Source organism: Canis lupus, chromosome 2, assembly GCF_003254725.2.
Source record: "Canis lupus dingo isolate Sandy chromosome 2, ASM325472v2, whole genome shotgun sequence".
NCBI lineage: Eukaryota > Metazoa > Chordata > Mammalia > Carnivora > Canidae > Canis > Canis lupus.
Genome location: NC_064244.1, coordinates 35,677,547 through 35,692,476, shown reverse-complemented (window position 1 = coordinate 35,692,476; position 14,930 = coordinate 35,677,547). Strand labels below are relative to the sequence as shown.

Genomic DNA, 14,930 nt, shown 5'->3' with positions numbered 1-14,930 from the left:
CCGTTACTGTGTGTCTGTGGTAGGCACCTGTGGCACAACAATATGCATATTTACTGTAAGTTTAATCCCCGGAAAAAAAGAATTTGATTTGATGTGAATTTCAGATGTACAGAGAACTAGATCTCTTTTAGACACCCTATCAATGAAAGACAATTAAGTGTATAGGAAGCCTTTATTTTAGTTGTTGCAAAAGCCTGGTTACTTTCCTTAGCAACAGAACAGTGGAAAGAAGTATTAGAAGCTGGCTTAAAAAACACTGTCATGTAGGATTCATTAGAACTAGTTGAAAGGGACGCCTGGGTGGCTCAGTGGTTGAGCGTCTGTCTCTGGCTCAGGGCATGATCCCGGGATCCAGGATTGAGTCCTGCATTGGGCTCCTTGTGTGGAGCCTGCTTCTCCCTCTGCCTGTGTCTCTGCCTCTCTCTTTCTCTCTCATGAGTAAATAAATAAAATCTTAAAAAAAAAAAACAAAAAACAACAAACCCTAGTTGAAAAGCAGGAAAAGGCAAGAGAATCTTCAGGACAGCAAAAATTTAATGTATGACATAAGCAGAATGGCTTAATAAGTGACTTCATCTCACTGGACTGTACTAGGCTAGAACTATACACTATGTCAAAGTGATAAATATACAAAAACAAGACTGAAAAAGAAAAAACAGTTGATTTGTGGGGGGAGGGTAGTGGAATAGAGGTGACTTTTAGATTTTTTTTTTTTGGCTCTTTTTTGCAAAATCAAGGTTTTCTGAAACCCCTGTACAATCAAGGGAGAAAAAAAACAGTATTGTGGTCCAACAGCTTCAGGCAAAGTGAGAGATGAGCTGGGGTGCTCATCTAGGGCAGTGGTTTTCCAACCTTTTCTTTCAGCTAGAGAACCTTTTTGTAAACAAAATCTTATTGATGATCCCTGGGTGGTGCCGTGGTTTGGCGCCTGCCTTTGGCCCAGGGCACGATCCTGGAGACCCGGGATCGAATCCCATGTCGGGCTCCTGGTGCATGGAGCCTGCTTTTCCCTCTGCCTATGTCTCTGCCTCTCTCTCTCTCTCTCTCTGTGTGACTGTCATAAATAAATAAAAATTTAAAAAAAATCTTATTGATACTCCAATCAATAAAGCAGATAAAATAGTTGCTTTTATTCAGTTCATTTATAAGTTCAATTTTAATCCTTGCTCCACTTAGGTCTGCAAATGAAAGCATAAATATCTACACAGGTTGAAGACACATTTGAGTAAGGATGTTTTATTATTTTTTTAATGGTTAAAGGTATTTTTAGAAGATAAAATTCCAATTAGAAGCTTGCAGGTGTTTCCTATGAGGTAGTTCAGAAACATCGACAGGATTCTGAAAATTGGGGCTAGCCAACTATCAGGTGCTTTTCCATACGGACCTAAAGCTCACCACAGATTCCCACAGAAGTCATTTCTGTTCCTGCAAAATGAGGAAGAACAGTGAGCAGAGGACATCTCATTGTCTCCTATTTAGTGACAACCCAAACTCAAACAGAAGGGATAGGAGAGTTGAGCCCATAGTTATTGTGACCTGGGCCACATCTGTGAGAAGCTCCCCAAATCCCAAATAAGAGGAAAAGACGGGTTGTACCTCTGCTGCCCAGGGGCGTTCAGGAGGGAAATTAAAGCCTGTGACTGTCTGGTTATGTGGGGCACGGGGGGGTGCGGTGGGGGGGTGGGGGGGTAGGTGGGGGAGGTAGGGTGGGGGGGTGGGGGGAGTGAGGGCCAAGGAAGGCAAAAAGCAACTAGCGTTGCTGTGGCCCAGGCGAGATGCAGAGAAAAGGAGGCAGGAGATAGCTACAGAGAAAATGGCCCTATCTATGGTTGTAGAAAAGAGATATGTAGGAATCCAGGGCCGGAAAAAGCCAAGAAGTACTAGAAAGCTTGTTGGGGGAGGTGCAGGGAAGCAGGCAGAGAATATGTAGAGTGGGGAAAGTAGCGAAGAATTTAAGGCAAGTGCAGAAAGAAACAAGGAGAAGGATAAGAAGTTCAAAGGACACTTTGAAGACCCAAATCCACACAAAGATAATGAATGGGAAATCTTGAAATATAATACAAATGGCCCAAGAAGAAAGGAGGCCAGAATCTCAGCCTGTAGAACTCAAGAAAGAAAATGAGAATCAGAGTTTATTGGATTTATAGAGCGTTTTGACGTGACTGTTGAAAGATTATTTGCCAGGAGGAGGGAGGTTTTGGTTGCTTGGTGGTAAAGAACACCCTTTTATGGTAATCTGTGAGGATCAAATGAACATGTATACAAATAGAACGTCCTACATAAACACATGATGGTTATTACCAGAAAAGCAAGGCTAAGTCATATTCTCATCTGGGCAGCAGGAATTTAGGAGGAAGAGTGGTCTGAATTATCAGGGATGGTCTAATGACAGCCTTGAGGAAAGAAAGAGTGAGGAAAAGCAGAACTTAGGGAAGCCACGTGGCCCTGAGAAGAGAATGAATGCCCTTGGTTTGAATTATAGGTTTGGGTTTTCCATGTCCTGCTCTTGGTTCCAGTGCCGTATCTGGGTACAGAGCTGCCAGGCATTTTACTACATTATCCCATTTAAATCTAAAAAGAGCTCCTTGAGAAAATACTCCAGAACGCAGGTTAGGAAAAAAAAAGCTTGGCTAGGGCAACCGAATGACCTAGGTTACACAGCTAGAAAATGGGGAGTAAGGGTTCAAGCCATGGCCCGGTGGATTCAAGCCTGCACCTCCCTTTGCAGCTGGTTTTCCAGGCCTCTGAGATGCACCCCTCACCCCTCCATCCTTGTCAGTTCTTTGGGCATCAGGGCTTCCACGGTGGCAGTAATCTCTCTTTCCTTGGAGAACATTTGGTTTTGTGAAGATCTTTAATGCCCTACTGTAAAAAGAAAACTAGAGGCAGGTTAATGTAATTGAAAAGTATAGGAAACTTCTTCCACCACTATACAAGTAAGGCAGAGAAACTTATGATGTATTGAGATTCCTGGACAGGAAAGCACTGTCTTATGTCCTGCCCAGCCCTTGCCCTCAACCAGAAGTTCCTAGCAGCTAGGGGCTCTCTTCTACAGAACTTGCACATGTGACAGCCAGTCATACGCATCATAATCAGCTAATAACTTCTTTTTTAAAGATTTTATTTATTCATGAGAGACAGAGAGACAGAGAGACAGAGAGAGAGAGAGAGAGAGAGGCAGAGACACAGGCAGAGGGAGAAGCAGGCTCCATGCAGGGAGCCCGATGTGGGACTCGATCCCGGGACTCCAGGATCACACGCAGGGCTGAAGGCGACACTAAACCGCTGAGCCACCTGGGCTGCCCCAGTTAATAACTTTTTACCAAATGAAGCCTGAAAACATCTATATCCAAGAAGCCAGAGCAGTTCAGCTATGCAAGATGAGTAAGTCCTAGCAATCCATTATACAGCATAGTGCCCAGAGTTAACAACACTGTATTGTGCACTTGAAATTTTGGGAAGAAGGGAAGTCTTGGGATCCCTGGATGGCTCAGTGGTTGGGCGCCTGCCTTTGGCTCAGGGCGTGATTCCGGAGTCCTAGGATCAAGTCCCACATCGGGCTTCCTGCATGGAGCCTGCTTCTCCCTCTGTCCGTGTCTCTGCCTCTGTGTGTCTCTCTCTCATGAATAAATAAAAATCTTAAAAATATATATTTAAAAAAAGGTCTTATGTTAAGTGTTATCACCAAAAACAAAACGAGACCAAAAATCCTCACTCCAAAACCAAAAGATGATGATGATGATGATGATGAGGGCAAGAAGAAACTTTGGGAGATGTTGGATATATTTAGATATAGATTAAAATAATAGTCGGGCAGGAAGAAACTTCTGGAAGTAGCGGATGTTTACGGCATCTGAATGACCCCTCTCCAAACACTAGTTGCATACATTAAATATGTACAGCTTTTTGTATGTCCATCATATCTCAGTAAAGTGGTTTACAACAAAAAAGTAAGGGCACAAGTATTTATGGAATATAAAAGTAGAATTCTTCTTTCCAAATGCAGCTTTATTACTTCAGACACAGGTGACTATCTGAATTTCATCCATCATTCTCTGAGAGGGGAAGAGAACACTGTAGACGGAGGTGAAGCCAAGGCTGCTTGGAAAGTGAAGACGCAGGGAGGGTGTCTTGGCTTCTCTTCAGCTCTCTCATGTCACCCAAAGCAGAAGGCCAGCTTACAGAAACTTATGACCTCTGTTTGGCCTTGTGTTCCTAAAAATTTTATGGGAAGGTCACTAATAAACTAAGTGTGTAAATGCTTCACCATCTAGTTAAAAAATAATAACTGCTACTGGGACTGACTTACACTACATATTTTTCGCCGAACACATTTATTTACCTTTCCTTCTAATAAAATACACTTGGCAATAAATAAAAGGCAGTAAAAGTATCCACGGCTTGCTATTAAAACTTGATATGTTTTAATGACAATTTTTAGTATACTGTTTTTGGATGGATAGGTATTACTTGAAAAAAAAAGTACCTAATGAGGAAATGATTGAGATTGGCACCAAGATGCAAACACAATAATTTGTCCTAAGTACAGTGTCTGTAACTTAAATTCTCTGACATTTAAATTGTCTCCCCCTGTAAGATCAGATTGCACTTTAAAATGGTCAATATACTTCTACCAATGAGTCACCTGCATAAAAATGCCACCATAAAACACATTAGTCTTTTTTTTTTTTTTAAATGTAAACTACAGCCTAGTGAATTTAGTTCATCACACTCTTAAAAAGAAGACTACAGTGAGGGGGGAAAGAGTCTCTGGAATTTCAGGGCCTTTCTTCTTTTTTGTAAAGAAAACCTCTCAAGAAGGGTATCCAACCACTTGAAGACATAATCATATGTAAAAAAAAAAAAAAAGTGACCCGAATAAAGGAGGAATTTAAAAAAATCCTTAGTCACTCTTTAAGTTTATTCTTCAATTTAGGCCAATCTTCTTTTATAGGGGGCTCCTAGCAAATTAGCTAGCAATTTTATCCTGTGAGTCTAAAGGATTAAAGCAGGACCAAAGGACAAAAGGAACTGATTTGCCACCCTCTTCCATCAGTCCTTTCTTAACAAATCAGACTTCATTTCCTCTAGGGACCTCCTTACCCACCTAATCTGCTTTCTTTCTTCCTCCAGTGGTCCCTTAGGGGCAGGATTCAGAAAGGTAACATTAGCTAATGCCACCTAAACAAGATTCCTTCAGAATATACAGAGGTTTGAAAACAGCTTCAGAAACTAGAGGGTGCTTTGTTTTCTCATTTTGGAATTCTGAGTGAAGTGTGACTTTTTTTGATCACTGGATCTTAAAATAAATGTAGTAGTAGGTAATAAGCCTCCCAAATGAGGTTTACCAGAGGTTGACACATTCCTTTGCCTCTTGCAGACTATTCAGGACAATGCTCCCATAAGATCATCACATTAAAATGAGCACGGCCTGGGAGTGGCAGATGTGACATCTGCCGAACTTACCGTTGCATCTGTCACTGATGTGGGCCACGTACAAACCTCTAGAGCTCTTGGGGATTTCAAGGGGCCTGTTAATCCATTCCTTTCCCTTTATCCTTAAACCATTTCAAACAGATGAGGATCCACTCTATTTTTAAAGACCTCCAAGGAAGAGGCCACTCATTCTTAGTCAAATATTTAGAAATTAATTTCCCTATGGCCTTTCCCTGTTGCTCTGCAAACACACTCGTTCCCATAGCCCTGCTCTAAAGAAGTATGGTAGCCATGAGCTTTGAGAAGACCTACAGACCTGTTTTGAAGACAAAATAATTCGTAATTTTACCCAGCAAACAATGCCCTGAAAATACTCTAATGGAAAAAAAAAAATCACCTCTTCATTTTAAATGTAAATATACAACTCTGCAAATTTCTTGTATCCAAACTTCCACGGAAAGTGAAGACTAGTGACGAGAAATTACCCATTACCCTTATTTAGAAGCTCCGAGGAACTGCTGCAGGAACCAAGTTTGACTATTTATAATTCTACAAAATGGATGTTAGAAAAACATTGTTTCAATGCTACATCTTGGGAACTGCTAAATCACAGAAGGGCTTAAAACCAAATACAGGTGGGACACCTACATACAGATTAAAACCCATTTCACACATATAGCCTCAGGGAAAATATATATAACCCCCCAAAAAGGTTTTTCTCCTACACATGATGGAAACACAGATCCAGAGTTTGAGAGTCAAACCTAGAAAAACATGGACTAATTTTCTTTAGGCTACCAGTCTCCACTTTTTAAAAACTACATAGTACCAAATGATGTAGCAATAAAAGGGTTTGTGAAGATATTGATACAATATACCAAGTGGCTCACTTACTAATTTATTATCTGCAAATCCAGTTAAAATGTGAACTGGAAATAAATCATTGCTGTAAAAATCCTTAAAGTTGATACTCAGAGAATGAATGTGCTCAAACGACCAGAATGATGTCTAAACCTAGCGCCTGCCAAATACAGCCTATGAAATGTCTCTTCAAAATAAAGACGTAAAATCAGAAAGCAGAGGGCAAAATTCTAAAACTTCACATAAAGGGACATTTTAGGCATTTCTAACTGTTGTGCAAAAGAAGGATGTTTCATCAAGTGTAACTCTAGCCAAGTTATGATAATAGGTTGCTCCAATCCTCTACTTGGCTCAGGAAGTAACTGGCTTAAATGGGGGAAGCAGCTCTCAGTAGGGGACATGAATGCAAACCCTAACTCTGCAAGGTGGAAAATCACTGTGGCTCTGGATGAATTTCAGAAAAGAGTCAGTCTGTTTCATGGTCAGAAGGCAGCACTTCCTTTGTTGTAGTTTAGTTGATAATGCTTTGTGTCAGGAAATCACATTTCCTATTTGAGATTTCTCATAGGTTTTTGACCCATTTTCTTGTTTCCCAGGCTGTATATACCATACCGCTCTTGAACTTCCCAAACAATGAATAACAATGAATACTGTCTTCTCAGAGCCTCTGCACTAATCTTTGTTAAGACTTGAAGGACACCACTTTTCTGATTTTTGTTGTCTAAAACCAGCAATCACATACGGAAAGGGAAAAGTTTGTGAAATGTTTCATTTTCCATATAAATAGTAAAAACTAATCCCTTTTAGAGCACGTTGAACAACACACACAGCAGGGTTGGGAGAGCTATTTTACGTAAATGCTTCTCAGTTTCTGACCTGGATGAAATTCTGCAAAATGCAAGAGAATTCTGTTTCACATATTCTATATTCAGGTTTAACAGATGTGCATTTAAGTTTACATCTTACTAATTTACTACTTGACCTTAAAGCCATCAAAACTAAGAAAACAGGGATCCCTGGGTGGCACAGCGGTTTGGCGCCTGCCTTTGGCCCAGGGCGCGATCCTGGGGATCCGGGATCGAATCCCACGTCGGGCTCCCTGCATGGAGCCTGCTTCTCCCTCTGCCTATGTCTCTGCCTCTCTCTCTCTCACTGTGTGCCTATCATAAATAAATAAAAATTAAAAAAAAAAACTAAGAAAACAATGTTTGTGAAGAAAGACTTTTTTTTAAAGATTTTATTTATTTATTCATGAGAGACACACAGAGAGAGGCAGAGACACAGGCAGAGGGAGAAGCAGGCTCCCTGCAGGGAGCCCCGATGTGGGACTCTGATCTGGATTGCGCCCTGGGCCAAAGGCAGGTGCTAAACCACTGAGCCACCCAGAGATCCCCAAGAAAGACTTTTAAGTAGAAACAGGTATTGAATGAAAACTTGAATAATACATTCTACAAGTTTCAAATTCTGAGAATAACTGGAGGGTTGAGGGGATCAAGATGCCATGCATTAGATGGTATTTCAAACTTATAGATAGGGAAACTGTCCTGGGAGGATAGCTTTCCATTCAGATTTCTGTTAAGAGCAGGTCTTTCTATAGACCATCAAGTTGTAGGTGAGACAGTGAACTGGCTTGTCAAAAAGGTTTTCTTTTTTTTTTTTTTTTTTAGTATCAGAGGATACAAAATCAGTTTCTGCAACTCTTTTCCTCCTGAAAACCTTTTACTGTCAACCTAAACCTTCTCTCCCCTTCGGGAGTTCCTGGTATATTTCTAAATAGCTGAAAAACAAGAGAAGATTCTGAAAATTACTAGAATACATTCTACATATGACTTACCGGTGTTCATCATTGGGATTTCACCAAGAACTAGATTCACATAGTACACAGGGATCCCAGGTCCTTGTTCACAAAATATTCCCACATACTTTACATAAATGTACAGTTCTGTGTCTAGTCTTGGCATGTTTGAAGTTAAAATTTGATTATCAATATTTAATGGAATCGGGGTCAAGTGCTTTTCCAGTATCTACCATGTTAACTGTCAAGGTTGGACATAGAGAAGAGATAATATGGTTGGATTCAAAGCTAAAAACACTCCATTTTGTGGGGTACATTTTTGTTGATTCTGACCTCAGAATCTTGCCACCTCAGCAACTACTTAAACTGAATTATCACTTTTATTAGCCCTGAAACTCCCTTTCAGTAGTTCTTTCTTCCTTTAAGCAATTTATAACTAAGTGGAATATATTCTAGTTTAAAAATATAGTGAAGGTCAAAAGACACTTCCTAGGTGCTACCAATGTCTCATGGTGGGCCATAGCCCAAGTGAGATAACTTACATTAACAAGAAAGTGAACAAAAAATTAAAAATACAATCATTTACTTCATTAAAATTCTTCTTTAAAACCCAAAACAAAATTGATCTTATTAGTAAAGATATTCACTCTTCTAATTTTTCTCGTTAGTAAAGATATTCACTCTTCTAATTTTTCACAAGTTTTAATAACATCTTATTCCCACACAAAGCAATCTAATTTTCTGAAAAAAGAAACTGCTACACAGAATCTTTTAAACATAGCTTGTATGATTCCACATGAACAGGCATGAGGTGTGAGGGGCCTCTGTGGTCATAGGTAAGCCCTAGTTGTTCCTTAGCTCAGGATCAAGGCCAGTTTATTCCGTAATGTTCAGTGAGTAACAGTGGTTCCTCAGTATATCCTTTCAAACAAACAATTATTCTTACTAATGAACCTACCAAAGGGAAACAGAAAATGAGAGAAAAATGAAAAATAACAGTATAGTGTAAATATTTCCATCCAAATAATAGTTAAGGACTCCAGCTAACAAATGAGACCAACTTTACACATCTGAGAAGACTTCACTATTCCAATTATTTTTATTATCTTTATTCCTAATATTTTAAAGGAAAAAGGAGAAATCACCCTTCAAAGTACTTAGCATGTCAGACTATAGGTTTACATGTGAGAAAGCCTTTAAGAACCACCAAATATGTAGAAATAGGAATTCTAAGTATTTCATTCTCTGAATATACAAAACCAAATCTAAAGAATAAACACAAAGTGAGTTTATAATGTTTCAGTTTATGTTATTAGGGCCCTTCTATTTTGTCCTGTAAGATAATATAAATAATTTTCTGTTGCATGTGTCCAAATTTATTCAGACTATTACTGGTCTTTAAATTTAGCACAACTGGGACAAGAATAGAAATCAGGAGGAACAAGTAATCTTTCACCTCAGCCAGGTGCTCATAGGACCTAAACCAATGGACTGTGTTTGAATGAGAAAAAGAGCAAAGGCAAGTAATATGCAGAAAATACTGGAAATAAATTAAGATTATGTCTAAAAAATGAAGCATAATTGGGAATTCTGGAATGATTTAAAATCTCTAAAACTCCTCTTTATTTAATCCATTATCTTTTGCAGAAGCAATTTTCACATGCATCTTTAGGAATGTACTGAGTATAAGAGAAGGGAACTTTTTGTGCTGAAAAAGAAAAAAAAAACTGGCTTCAAACCAATTTTTTTGTACTTCGTGAATGATTCTGCATGAATCTGTATGAATAAGGAGTAGAAAAAATTGCCCTGGCAATGAACAAATGCAAACCAAGAAATTAAACACTAATCTACAGCAAAAGTTGCTACACAAGAGACGTTTATTAATGTTCTGTTGTATTTACAGTTTTAACATAGCAAACCAAGGTGAATTACCACTTGGCAGAAAGCACATCATTCTACGTTTATAACTCATCGGTTCTGCTAACACATTGTAAAAGCAAGTAGTACTACTACAGTATGTTAGGGATCATCTCAAAAGTTCCAAACTAATTCTTTCTTTGCACCTTCGTACCTAATTTCCCTCCCTACTCCAGCCCCTGGCCTAACTATTAGGAGACCTAAAAAAAAGGGGGGGGGAGGGGTATGGATTCTAATCATACAGAATGTCAAGAATTGCATTTTAGTAATTAAGTTGGATTTGTCCTTGCCCTTTTTATTTTATACAGTGACACCACCTTTACAATTTTTTAGGTATATAACACAGAATAAGGTACTGCAAAATTTGGAATGCAGACTATAAAAAATTAATGCTTGTTATTTACCAATTCAGAACATATTCTTGAACACACTTTAAATGTATTTTGCACTATGATTTTGCTTCCAGGTGTTCACAGTACAAATGAATAAATTTCTAGATTAATTTCAACAGCAAGTCTGGATTATGTGCAGAAATGCAGTCATAACAAAAGTTTCAACTTTTGAGAAAACCCCTTTAAAATGGCCAGCATTATACATATCTTACACTAAAATACTTAATTCCAAGTTCATTTTGAGATGGAGGATGAATAAAGCAAGACTGCCCCCTACTGACTACAGGGACAAGGCTCATGCTATTTAAAATAACTACAAACCATAGATAAGGCATTATTAATACATCACATACTTGATTGAGAGAGCTTTTTCAAACATTAATCACTAATGATTCAATGATTACAGAATTTTGCATTAACTATTAAAATTTTACACCTAGTAACAAATAAAGAGAAATGATCTTTTTCAACAGTACTTTTTTTTTTTTTTTTAAAGCAGGTGATTATTCTTGTGTTCTGCATCTTGATTCACTTCCTGCAGGTGTTCCCTTGCTTCTTGAGAGAGAATTCATAAACGCAGGAAGGCCTTTGCCAGAAAACATCTGCCAGAGAAGGATATTGAATATTGAAACTCTAGTTAGCTTTTTATTTTGGCCAAGAGAAGGATGTAGTCACAAAAGGAGGCAGGATGTTTGGAGACACAAGAAGTACATTTTAACATAGCTTTAAGATTACTATACACTGACATCATACTATTCAATAAACATTAAAATTTTGGTTCCTAAAGTTACCAGGGACTCCAGAACTAGAAAGAACTTGACCACTTTCTCTAAAGCCCATGAGGTCCGGGGTTCCTCTAAACTTCCTCACAAAAGAATGAAATGCAAAGACCTCTTCCTTCACCCTGCACTTAGCCCCACAGTGATGACTGTAACGTGGAGGCCAAGACCCCGCAGAACCCAGTGCACAGGCCATTTTCTGACCCACCTGAAGCTACGATTTACTCTGCCAATTTTGCTAGATACCACACAAAGAAGATTTCCAATAAGGATGCCAATGATGTCATGCTGTACTCAGAGCACGGTAAAGATAAAGGACAACAAGATGAGGAAGGTATGTAATCCCCTAATTGATTAAAAACACATACTCGTTTTTAACCAATTAGGGAAAAAGTCTATTTATTTTAGTCAAAAACAAGTAAAAAAAAAGTCAATTTATCTCTGAAAAAAACTGATAAAACTATTATTTTTAAAATTTACTTATTTTTTAAAAAAGATTTACTTATTCTAGAGAGAGAGAGCGAGAGAGACAGAGAGACAGAGAGAGGCAGAGACACAGGCAGAGGGAGAAGAAGCAGGCTCCAATGTAGGGAGCCTGATGTGGGACTGGATCCTAGGTCTCCAGGATCACACCCTGGGCCGAAGGCAGATGCTCAACCACTGAGCCACCCAGGCATCCCAGTAAAACTAATTTTTAAAAAGGAACAGATGTGACTGAAATACTCAAAATAATGTCCATATGTTATATATTTTTTAAGTCCAATTTTCATCTAATACTCTGAGGCATTTCTATATTGGTGTAATTGTTTTGGTTTTCATGGAAATACTGGGGAAAAGCATAAGGAACTTCAGATATTTGTGCTAAAAAAAAAAAAAAAAAAACACTAAAGAAGGACCCCTGGGTGGCTCAGCGGTTGAGCACCTGTCTTCAGCTCAGGTCATGATGCTGAGGTCCTGGGATCGAGTCCCATATCGGTCTCCCTGCATGGAGCCTGCTTCTCCCTCCGCCTATGTCTCTGCCCCTCTGTGTCTCTCATGAATAAATAAAATCTTAAAAAAAAAAAAAAAAACAGTAAAGAGATATACACTTAAGTATTTGAGAAAGTACCTTGGGTACACCCTGCACCAAGGACAGTTGGACAGGCTCATATGCTGGCCCTAAGCTAAGCTCCCTTTTCACCTTTCAAAATTCCTGTAAAAGCTACAAGCACCCTTTTCTATCTCTTCTGACTAGACAACTGCATCAATCTTCAAAAGGCTGACATGACATGATGCACAGGAGCTACAACAATAGCAGAAATCAACATATGAAAAAAAACTTTTAAAAAATCAACATATGGTTTTTAAACTGTTAATACTCTCCCATATTCCAAATTCAGCTGGTATCCAAGGAAACCAGCACTACTGACACAAGAGCAACTTTTGTTTAGGTTGAAAGGCCTCAGGATGTGCAGGGACAAAGACATGCAAACATAAAGAACTCAAAAAACCAAGTAGCAAAAGGAGTATCAGCAGACCCATGTCAAAAGGAGGTTATCGCCAGGGGGCTGGACTTATTACAAACTGAAGTAACTTCAGTTTTATCAGTTTCCTTTAACAGATGAAAACTAATGTAATTGTTCCGATTCACCAAAACACTAGAATCTGCAGGAACATATGATACAGCCCAGATAACTATCTGGCCACTTTCCTTAGACCATGCTGCCTCCAGAGGTAAATTAGCTTTAGTAGATCCCTCAAAGTCAGAGCCACCCAGCAAACATTAAAATCCCATACACCTCGCTAGGTTAGTAACGGGTAATCTCAATTACCGTACAGACTCCAGATGAAAATGACTGCTAGAGAGGTGCTCACTGCTCTCTTAAGACTCAGAGGCCTGTTCACATGGACCTGATTCACAAGTTGTTACAAAAACTATGCTGTAACACAACTGGAGGAAAGAAAGGTTTTAGGGACTACAGACTTCATTACTGAATTGTAGATGAGATCACTTCAGAAACAAAAGGAGCCAAGAACCTACAGATCATTTACTTTCAAGAGGAAGACAACCCTTTTTTTCCTGAACATTATACAATTGTTTTAAGCAAAAATTCCACTAGAAACATTTTTACTATCTCGCTACTTTATAACACAGTCAATAAATCAAACTTTAACTTGAGGTGAACTTCCTTTAATAAATTAAGAGAGATATTAAGGAGGAGGAGGGGAAACTAGAAAGGGAAAAATCAAAGCATTTATCATCACAGGGGGGAAAAAATTAAATATCTGGTGTCTAACGTGTACAGCTCACCAGATCACAGGAATCATCTAAATATGAAGGGTCCTATTTCATTAATGTCAGGGCTTACAAAACTTTCTTTCCTGCCAGCACCTGACTGGCTCAGTCAGTTGACCCTTTGCCTTGGGATCAGGTCATGATCTCAGTATCCTGTGATGGAGCTCTGCATCAGGATCCCTGCTCAGTAGGGAGTCTGCTTATCAGACTCAGTAGGGAGTCTGCTTATCAGACTCAGTAGGGAGTCTTCCTATGCTTCTCCCCCACAGCTCATGCAGGTGCCTGTGTGTGCTCTCTCTCTCTCAAAAAAACAAAACAAAACACCAAAACTCTTTCCTGTTTCCTTTTTTTTTTTTTAAGATTTTATTTATTTATTGAGAGAGAGCAAGAGTGAGAGGAGGAGAGGTAGACTCCTCACTGAGCAGGGCGCCCAACTGGTGGTGGTAGTGGGGGCGTGATCCCAGGACCCCAGGATCATGACCCGAGCCGAAGGCAGATGCTGTTATAACCAAATGAGCCACTCAACTCAGGTGCTCCTCTTTCCTATTTCAAAAGTGGTTAAAATATTAGAATTTAAAGTCTATTGTGCTACCTATGAGCCAGTACTTTCAGAGTAGTGTTGGATACCAGTTAACTGTGTTACCATGTCCCAGCTCCTGTAGCTAAGCCCTCAACCACTTGACAGCATCAGATCAAGTGGTACTCCATATAAATTTATTTTCCAGTTAGCTGATAAATAAGAAAAAGCATAAACATTTTACATTTTGACCATTTTAGATAAAGAAGTTTCTTTTTTTTTTATTAAAGATTTTTATTTATTCATGAGAGACACAGAGAGAGGCAGAGACATAGGCAGAGGGAGAAGCAGGCTCCCTGCAGGGACTCGATCCCAGGACCCTGGGGTCGCGACCTGAGCCAAAGGCAGATGCTCAACCACTGAGCCACCCAGGTGCTCTAGATAAAGAGATTTCTTTTTTTTTTTAATTTTTTTTTAAATTTTTTTTTTTTTTTTGATAAAGAGATTTCTAAAAGGTATCTGTTTCTTTTTAAACAATATAGAAAGAGTATTTACATTTTATTCTTCTGCTTCCTGTACTCAAATACTTCTTGATGCCTCTGGGCCCACCTCTAACAGCTTCATTTGGCTTTTCTCACTGTGGCGTAGGAAACCAGATTTCCTTTTTAAGCTTAAATGAGCTCCCAAAAGGGAACCTGAAAGCAGCTCCTAAGATAGAAGTACATGAACTTTAGTGTGTGGCTTTTAACAACTGCTTTAACTGATTAGAAAGAGGCCTTCTGGGGTCATTTCAAGGTTTGTGTGTATTATATTTTGCGTCACCTGAAAAGTCACTATTCTTACACCTTTTTCTAGTAAAACGCCAGATCTTAGGACTTAATGGGCATTAAGTTATTTTTCTGTTATGGCAAAGCTATTTTCAAAGTCCCTACCCATGTCTTTCTGGCAAAAAGTAAGC

At 39.0% G+C, this 14,930-nt stretch overlaps 1 protein-coding gene across 2 annotated transcripts in view; it reads right to left on the bottom strand.

Annotated features, from left to right (window-relative positions):
- Positions 1 to 9,951: 9,951 nt before the first annotated feature.
- NDFIP1 (Nedd4 family interacting protein 1) overlaps positions 9,952 to 14,930 on the bottom strand; it is a 52,165-nt gene continuing 47,186 nt past the window's right edge. The window contains exon 8 of one of the 2 annotated variants that reach the window (XM_025445053.3): positions 9,952 to 11,003. The gene's annotated coding sequence lies outside the window, so the exon portion shown is untranslated. Of the gene's footprint in view, positions 14,681 to 14,930 lie in introns of both variants that reach the window. The other variant, XM_035713896.2, reaches the window with a different exon arrangement.